Source organism: Herpailurus yagouaroundi, unplaced genomic scaffold (genome assembly GCF_014898765.1).
Source record: "Herpailurus yagouaroundi ecotype Mexico unplaced genomic scaffold, PumYag 181, whole genome shotgun sequence".
Classification (NCBI taxonomy): domain Eukaryota; kingdom Metazoa; phylum Chordata; class Mammalia; order Carnivora; family Felidae; genus Herpailurus; species Herpailurus yagouaroundi.
In genome coordinates this window covers 8,910,967-8,920,813 of record NW_024412412.1, presented here as the reverse complement: position 1 = coordinate 8,920,813, position 9,847 = coordinate 8,910,967, and positions in this window count along the sequence as shown.

Here is a 9,847-nt window from a genome sequence, read left to right as displayed (position 1 = left end):
AAGTATCTGACTGCAAGGACATATTATGTACACACCATCCATGCTTCATTCTAAGTACAAGTTGGTAGAATGTTTGTCTTCCCAATGATGCTAAGCTCTGGATGCCTATACTGAGAACTTAGGGTCCTTTATTCCTTCCCAAACCATTATAAAAGCCATTTGATTCTTTTCTTTGGTACGTTTTTGGGTGAATCCTGCTTGTTGCCTAAACCATAATATATTACTATTATGCCAAATAGTAATAATTAATAGCAAAAACTCAAGATTTTGCTTGATACTGTACTAGTAATTTGTTTAGGGAAGCTTATATCATGAACAGAGGACTTTATCAGGTGGTTGTCAGTTAATCTCTATTATTTAGAAAAAAAGTGGGGAAAAATTGAGGGAGATGATCATTACTAAGGGACTTTCTGGAGATTTGATTTGCACATGTACAGTTTTCTCAAATAGTAACTGAAGATGTGTACATGGATTAAACCCATTCTATCAAATACAAGTAGGTGACAGAGAGGAAGATGGCAGCATAGGAGCACGCTGGGCTCACTGCGTGTGCTGATCACTTAGATTCCACCCACACCTGCCTAAATAACCCAGAAAACCACCAGAAGACTAGCAGAACAGATTCTCTGGAGCCAAGCATAGACAAGAGGCCCACAGAAGAGGGTAGGAGGGGCGGAGAGGCGGTGCACACTACACGGACTGGCAGGAGGGAGCTGGGGCAGAGGGGCAGCCCGCCGGCAAAGCAGAGCCCCCAAGTCTGGCTGGCAAAAAGCGGAGGGGCCGTACAGAGTGTGTTCCGACAGCAAGGGGGACTTAACATGTGGAATGTTGTAAGTTAACAGCTCTGCTCCGAGAGAGGGAGGGCTGGAGGACAACAGGAGGGAGAGTTGTTGAGCCCCTGATGACAGAGCTCAGCTTGGTGGAGAAAAAAGGTGCTCACCAGTGCCATCTCCCTCACCCATCCCCCAGCCAAAATCCCAAAGGGAACTAGTTCCTGTCAGGGAACTTGCTTGCACCATACAAACACCCAACACTGTGCTTCTGTGGATCCATCCCTCTGGCAGTGGGTCTGACTCCCTTCGGGTGTCACAGGGACCCTCTTGAAGTGGATCTCCAAAGGAAAAGCGAGCTGACCCTGCCCCTCCCACCCCCGTGCACCTTACCCATCCACCCCAGCTAATAGGCCAGATCCCCAGCACTACAAGTCTGGCAGTGTGCAAGTAGCCCAGACGGGCCACCCCACCCCACAGTGAATCCCGCCCCTACAAGAGGGGAAGAGAGGGTACACACCAGTCTGACTGTGGCCCCAGGAGTGGGCTGGGGGCAGACATCAGGTCTGACTGTGGCCCCATCCACCAACGTAAGTTACTCAAGACAGAACAGGTGAAGTATCCTGCAGTTCTGCACCACTCCAGGGACTATCCAAAATGACAAAACGCAAGAATTCCCCTCAAAATAAACTCCAGTAAATAGCGACAGCTAACGAATTGATCAAAAACGATTTAAACAATATAACGGAAAGTGAATTTGGAATAAAAGTCATAAAATTAATCACTGGGCTTGAAAACAGTATAAAGGACAGCAGAGAATCTATTGCTACAGAGATCAAGGGACTAAGGAACAGCCAGGAGGAGCTAAAAAATGCTATTAATGAGCTACAAAATAAAATGGAGATGACCACAGCTCGGACTGAAGAGGCAGAGGAGAGAATAGGTGAACTAGAAGATAAAATTATGGAAAAAGAAGAAGCTGAGAAAAAGAGAGAGAAAAAAAATCCAGGAGTATGAGGGGAAAATTAGAGAACTAAGTGATACACTAAAGAGAAATATTCTACGCATAACTGGTATTCCAGAGGAGGAAGAGAGAGGGAAAGGTGCTGAAGGTGTATTTGAAGAAATAATAGCTGAGAACTTCCCTGAAGTGGGGAAGGAAAAAGGCATTGAAATTCAAGAGGCACAGAGAACTCCCTTCAGATGTAACTTGAATCGATCTTCTGCATGAAATATCATAGTGAAACTGGCAAAATACAAGGATAAAGAGAAAATACTGAAAGCAGCAAGGGGTAAACGTGCCCTCACATATAAAGGGAGACCTACAAGACTCGAGACTGATCTCTCTTTTGAAACTTGGCAGGCCAGGAAGGAATGGCAGGAGATCTTCAATATGATGAACAGAAAAAATAAGCAGCCAAGAATCCTTTATCCAGGAAGTCTATCATTTAGAATAGAAGGAGGATAAAGGTCTTGCCAAACAAACAAAAACTGAAGGAATTCATCGCCACTAAACTAACCCTACAAGAGATCCTAAGGGTGATCCTGTGAGACAAAGTACCAGAGACATCGCTATAAGCATGAATCCTATGGACATCACAATGACTCTAAACCCGTATCTTTCTATAATAACACTGAACGTAAATGGACTAAATGTGCCAACCAAAAGGCATAGGGTATTAGAATGGATAAAAAAACAAGACCCATCTATTTGCTGTCTACAAGAGACTCATTTTAGACCTGAGGACATCTTCAGATTGAGAGTGAGGGGATGGAGAACTATTTATCATGGAAGTCAAAAGAAAGCTGGAGTAGCCATACTTATATCAGACAAACTAGACTTTAAATTAAAGGCGGTAACAAGAGAGGAAGAAGGGCATTATGTAATAATCACAGGGTCTATCCATACGGAAGAGCTAACAATTATAAATGTCTATACGCCGAATACAGGAGCCCCCAAATATATAAAACAATTACTCACAAACGTAAGCAACCTTACTGATAAGAATGTGGTATTTGCAGGGGACTTTAACACTCCACTCACAGAAATGGATAGGTCATCTAGACACATGGTCAGTAAAGAAACAAGGGCCCTGAATGATACATTGGATGAGATGGACTTGACAGATATTTAGAACTCTGCATCCCAAAGCAACAGAATATACTTTCTTCTCGAGTGCACATGGAACATTCTCCAAGATAGATCACAAACTGGATCACAAAACATCCCTTCATAAGTATATAAGAATTGAAATCAGACCATGCATACTTTTAGACTACAATGCTATTAAACTTGAAATCAACCACAGGAAAAAGTCTGGAAAACCTCCCAAAGCATGGAGGTTAAAGAACACCCTACTAAAGAATGAGTGGGTCAACCAGGCAATTAGAGAGGAAATTAAAAAATATATGGAAACAAACGAAAATGAAAATACAACAATCCAAATGCTTTGGGATGCAGCGAAGGCAGTCCTGAGAGGAAAATACATTGCAATCCAGGCCCATCTCAAGAAATAAGAAAAATCCCAAATACAAAAATCTAACAGCACACCTAAAGGAAATAGAAACAGAACAGCAAAGACACCCTAAACCCAGCAGAAGAAGAGAAATAATAAAGATCAGAGCAGAAATAAACAATATAGAATCTAAAAAAACTGTAGAGCAGATCAATGAAACCAAGAGTCGGTTTTTTGAAAAAATAAACAAAATTGACAAACCTCTAGCCAGGCTTCTCAAAAAGAAAAGGGAGATGACTCAAATAGATAAAATCATGAATGAAAATGGAATTATTACAACCGATCCTTCAGAAATACAAACGATTATCAGGGAATACTATGAAAAATTATATGCCAACAAACTGAACAACCTGGAAGAAATGGACAAAATCCTAAACACCTTACCACTTCCAAAACTCAATCAGGAGGAAATAGAAAGCTTGAACAGACCCATAACCAGCGAAGAAATTGAATCAGTTATCAAAAATCTCCCAAAAAGTAAAGTCCAGGACCAGATGGCTTCCCAGGGGAGTTCTACCAGACGTTTAAAGCAGAGATAATACCTATCCTTCAAAAGCTATTCCAAAAAATAGAAAGGGAAGGAAAACTTCCAGACTCATTCTATGAAGCCAGTATTACTTTAATTCCTAAACCAGACAGAGAGCCAGTAACAGAAGAGAACTAAAGGCCAATATCCCTGATGAATATGGATGCAAAAATTCTCAATAAGATACTAGCAAATCAAATTCAACAGCATATAAAAAGAATTATTCACCATGATCAAGTGGGATTCATTCCTGGGATGCAGGGCTGGTTCAACATTCGCAAATCAATCAACATGATACATCACTTTAATAAAAGATAAGAACCATATGATCCTGTCAATCGATGCAGAAAAGGCATTTGACAAAATTCAGCACCCTTTCTTAATAAAAACCCTTCAGAAAGTAGGGATAGAAGGAACATACTTAAACATCATAAAAGCCATTTATGAAAAGCCCACAGCTAACATCATCCTCAATGGGGAAAAACTGAGAGCTTTTTCCCTGAGATCAGGAACACGACAGGGATGTCCACTCTCACTGCTGTTGTTTAACATAGTGTTGGAAGTGCTAGCATCAGCAATCAGACAACAAAAGGAAATCAAAGGCATCAAAAATTGGCAAAGATGAAGTTAAGCTTTCACTTTTTGCAGATGACATGATATTATACATGGAAAATCCGATAGACTCCACCAGAAGTCTGCTAGAACTGATACATGAATTCAGCAAAGTTGCAGGATACAAAATCAATGTACAGAAATCAGTTGCATTCTTATACACTAATAAGCAACAGAAAGACAAATAAAGAAACTGATCCCATTCCCAATTGCACCAAGAAGCATAAAATACCTAGGAATAAATATAACCAAAGGGGTAAAAGATCTGTATGCTGAAAACTATAGAAAGCTTATGAAGGAAATTGAAGAAGATATAAAGAAATGGAAAAACATTCCATACTCATGGGTTGGAAGAATAAATATTGTCAAAATGTCAATACTACCCAAAGCTATCTACACATTCAATGCAATCCCAATCAAAATTGCACCAGCATTCTTCTCGAAACTAGAACAAGCAATCCTAAAATTCATATGGAACCACAAAAGGCCCCGAATAGCCAAAGTAATTTTGAAGAAGACCAAAGCAGGAGGCATCACAATCCCAGACTTTAGCCTCTACTACAAAGCTGTCATCATCAAGACAGCATGGTATTGGCAAAAAAACAGACACTTAGACTAATGGAATAGATAAGAAACCCCAGAACTAGACCCACAAACATGGCCAACTCATTTTTGACAAAGCAGAGAAGAATATCCAATGGAAAAAAAACAGTCTCTTTAACAAATGGTGCTGGGAGAACTGGACAGCAACATGCAGAAGGTTGAAACTAGACCACTTTCTCACACCATTCACAAAAATAAACTCAAAATGGATAAAGGATCTGAATGTGATACAGGAAATCATCAAAACCCTAGAGGAGAAAGCAGGAAAAGACCTCTCTGACCTCAGCCACAGCAATTTCTTACTTGAGACATCCCCAAAGGCAAGGGAATTAAAAGCAAAAATGAACTATTGGGACCTCATGAAGATAAAAAGCTTCTGCACAGCAAAGGAAACAACCAACAAAACTAAAAGGCAACCAATGGAATGGGAAAAGATATTTGCAAATGACATATCGGACAAAGGGCTAGAATCCAAAATCTATAAAGAGCGCACCAAACTCCACTCCTGAAAAACAAATAACCCAGTGAAGAAATGGTCAGAAAACATGAATAGACACTTCTCTAAAGAAGACATCCAGATGGCCAACAGGCACATGAAAGGATGCTCAACGTTGCTCCTCATCAAGGAAATACAAATCAAAACCACACTCAGATATCACCTCACACCAGTCAGAGTGGCCAAAATGAACAAATCAGCAGACTATAGATGCTGGCGAGGATGTGGAGAAACAGGAACCCTCTTGCACTGTTGGTGGGAATGCAAACTGGTGCAGCCGCTCTGGAAAACTGTGGGATTTCCTCAAAAAATTAAAAATAGACCTACCCTATGACCCAGCAATAGCACTGCTAGGAATTTACCCAAGGGATACAGAAGTACTGATGCACAGGGGCACTTGTACCCCTATGTTTATAGCAGCACTCTCAACAATAGCCAAATTATGGAAAGAGCCTAAATGTCCATCAACTGAGAATGGATAAAGAAATTGTGGTTTATATACACAATGGAGTACTACGTGGCAATGAGAAAGAATCAAATATGGCCTTTTGTAGCACCGTGGATGGAACTGGAGAGTGTTATGCTAAGTGAAATAAGCCATACAGAGAAAGACAGATACCATGTTTCCACTCTTATGTGGATCCTGAGAAAGTTAACAGAAACCCATGGGGGAGGGGAAGGATAAAAAAAAAAGAGGTTAGAGTGGGAGAGAGCCAAAGCATAAGAGACTCTTAAAAACTGAAAACAAACTGAGGGTTGATGGGGGGTGGGAGAGAGGGGAGTGTGGGTGATGGGTATTGAAGAGGGCATCTTTTGGGATGAACACTGAGTGTTGTATGGAAACCAATTTGACAATAAATTTCATATATTAAAAAAAATACAAGTATAAGGGATTATCAATCTACCATATGAGTTTTTACTCTCACCCGTAGAAACTTTGGGTAGAATGGATTTTTAAACTTTTAAACTGTGTTTTAATAAAAGTTTTAGGTTCTCATTAAAATTTTGCAGGAAAGACTTCTCATGTGTCCCCTACCTTCACAGATGTACAGTCTTCCCCACTATGAAAATCTCACACCAAAATGGTACATTTTGTAACTCATCAGCCTACACTGTCACTATCACCCAAAGTCCACAGTTTACATTGGAATTCATTCTTGGTGCATGTTCTATCGGTTTGAACAAGCATAGAATGACATGTACCCATCATTATGGTATCACAGAGAATATTGTTGCTCTCCTCAAAATGTTCTACACTCTGCCTATACATCCCCTCCCCAATTTCTGCCAACCACTGATCTTTTCACTGTCTCCGTAATTTGCCTTTTCAAGAATGTCATATAATTGGAATCATATAGTATATAGACCTTTTTAATTGGTTTCTTTCCTTAGTATTTTTATTCCCTGCATGTCTTTTTCATGGCTTGATAGATTTTTTTTCCCTTTTAGCAGTTATATACTTTCAGCCTATTGATCCATCAATCAGAAAAATGCTTCCAAAATGGCCCTAATGAAACCTCGCCAGTCTTGACATCAAAGATGCTGCAACACTGCCAGGTATCAAGCTGAAGTGACATTGACTCATTATGATTTGATGAGCTAGGATCCAAGAGTGATGAGAACCAGGTCTTTGGAGTCCACAAGTCTGTGTGGAAATCATGGCGTATCAAGCTATGTAACCTTGAGCACGTTATGTAACTTCTCTTGACTCAGTTTCTTCATCTTAAAAGTATAATTAACAGATACGTCAGAGTGTGCTTGTGATTAGCAAATGAATTGTTCAAAAGCACACAGAAGAGAGTTTAGAGAGGATTAAGAACCAGTGACTATTAACTATATTTTATTTAAGACAAAGAAAGGTGTCTAATCAACATTCCTGCACTCCAATAATATAGGTATTTCAGAAGAGAAATTCTTAAGATTATTACTTTTATTATCTTATGGCTTCCCAAATTCTTGCATTTGTTTGAGTAATATTGTTACAATTCTACTGGTATGAAGAAAGGTCGGGCAGCAGAACCCTAAGAGTGGCTGAGAACTTGGGTACTGAGCCACAATTCCTGGCAGAAATTTGTCTGTCATATCCCTAATTTCCACATTGAAGACATATAATAAAAAGCTGTAGGCCACTGGTGAGCTGAATACAAGCTGTAAGTGAAATAATATTACATAGATGGTATTTGATTAATGGAACGAACTCATAGGGTGGCTAATTCTTCGAATATAAGCATTTAAATGAGCAAAACCAAGGGACAGGGTAACTTGAAGTTGAGACACAGGGACTTGGTGACTACCAAAGGAAAATTGTTTTTCAAGAATGTTGTGGGATTCCACTGATGTGCTCGGCTCTCTGTTAGAGCTGTGGGAGTCTCAAGTTAAAATTATAAAAGTGCCTACAAATGTTTACCTCAACCACCATGTTTCAGTGAATTACAAACTACATGTTGGTCTATTTGAATTTTAGATGAAAAACTCCAAAATAAGATGAAAAACCAAACACAAAACAGAGCTTTACTATGATCTTCGGCTTTAATTTTTTTCATGTAGAAAAAGGTCATGCTAAGTTTAAATCAGGAAAAATATTTTAAGGACTTCAATGGAAATGGCAAACGCTTAAAGGTAAGAAATTTGCCTTGGCCTCTAAGAAAGAAGTGACGCTAATAAAAGTGAAGTACGAAAAATTGACGTAAAATGTGATCAACAATATTAGGAAAACCAAAGAAAATAATAATAAAATGCTGAAAATATAATACTTCTAAATTAGTAGCAAAAGACCAAAGAGACTTTTAATGGATTGTAATTTTAAAAACTTACCAATGGACTACTACAAAAGAAAACACATTTATTTAAATATCATTTGGTTGTTCTTTTTGTCATGAATGGCTGCTGGGTGATATTCACAAATACTTGATATTTCTCAAAGCTGTGTGTCTCATGGACAATGTTTTAATTTATTTTCAAATCAGCTCCCTTCAGGATGGTTGTTTATCTCTTATTTCCTTTCCCCAAAACATAACTCAGCTTGGGTGGCTATTTTTTCAACACTGCACATCTCCTTAGGTATTATTTGTTTATTTCTAAATGGTCTTTCCCTAGGGTGATGTATGCAACATTTGCTTTGTTTATAAGAAACAATGACTATGTTTTATTAATGAATAGTTCACGTTTTAGCATGTAAAATCTATAAACACAAAATGATTCTGTGAAATTTGTATATAAGAAAACATCTTTAGTTTTCTGTGATTTAAGTTGAATCTATAGCATTTACATTTTAAACTCAGTCACATCCTACATTTCTAACACAAAGAAAGGAACACACCTTTACTTTCAAGCTCCACAGAGTTGAGTTGTTTTTATATTAGAGCAAAGAGTACTGTACTGAGATAATAGTTCTTCTACAGAGACCATTTCGAAAGCTGGTGGATTGAAATCTAACACAGTTTTAGTGTCTCCATCCCCACTTCCTAAAAAAATCCAAGTAATTCCTACAGGACTATATCATTTCATATAGATTAGAACAAATCTGCCAAGAAAATTTGTAGAAGTAATCAAAGTATGGATAACAATTTTAAAAGACATAAACACGTAGCCTACAACTGAGAAGGTGACTCAGTCAATTCTCTGCACCCACTGCATAAGCTAATACTAGTTTTCTTTCATAATGAGATAGGATGGAATGATTTGGGCTCGGCCACCCACCAGTGACCAGTATAGTATAGTTTCTGTGCATCTGGCTGATTGATTTTATTTTTTCTAATTTTTTTGGCCATTTATTTATTTTTGAGAAACAGAGCACAAGCAGGGGAAGGGCAGAGAGAGACCCAGAATCTGAAGTAGGCTCCAGGCTCTGATCTGTCCCAGACAGAGCCCGACGCAGGGCTCAAATTCATAAACAATGAGATCATGACCTGAGCCCAAGTCAGATGCTTAACCGACTGAGCCACCCAGGCACCCCCTGGCTGATTGACTTTAAAAGACTCTGGGCACTTGCTCAACTACCTCAGCCTTCATTTTACTTGAAATTGTGACTGTTCTTAATATTTTCCTGAGTTCTTCTACTCTGGCCAACCAATTAGCAATTAACACTTGAGGTTATCCTATGACAAAAATTCCTATCAGAATAAAGTTATGCATTGTCACTTTATTTACCTTTATAAGTCTTCTCATCCTTTAGTCATGTTTCTATGGCTCTCCCTGGTTTATTTCCTGTAACAGCTTCCCAGAAAGTTATGTTATCTCTTCTACAGACACTTGTCTTTAAACTAGCCATCTTTAGATAAAGATATAAAAAAATGAGTATTTTAGGAATTGAAGAAAATATTCC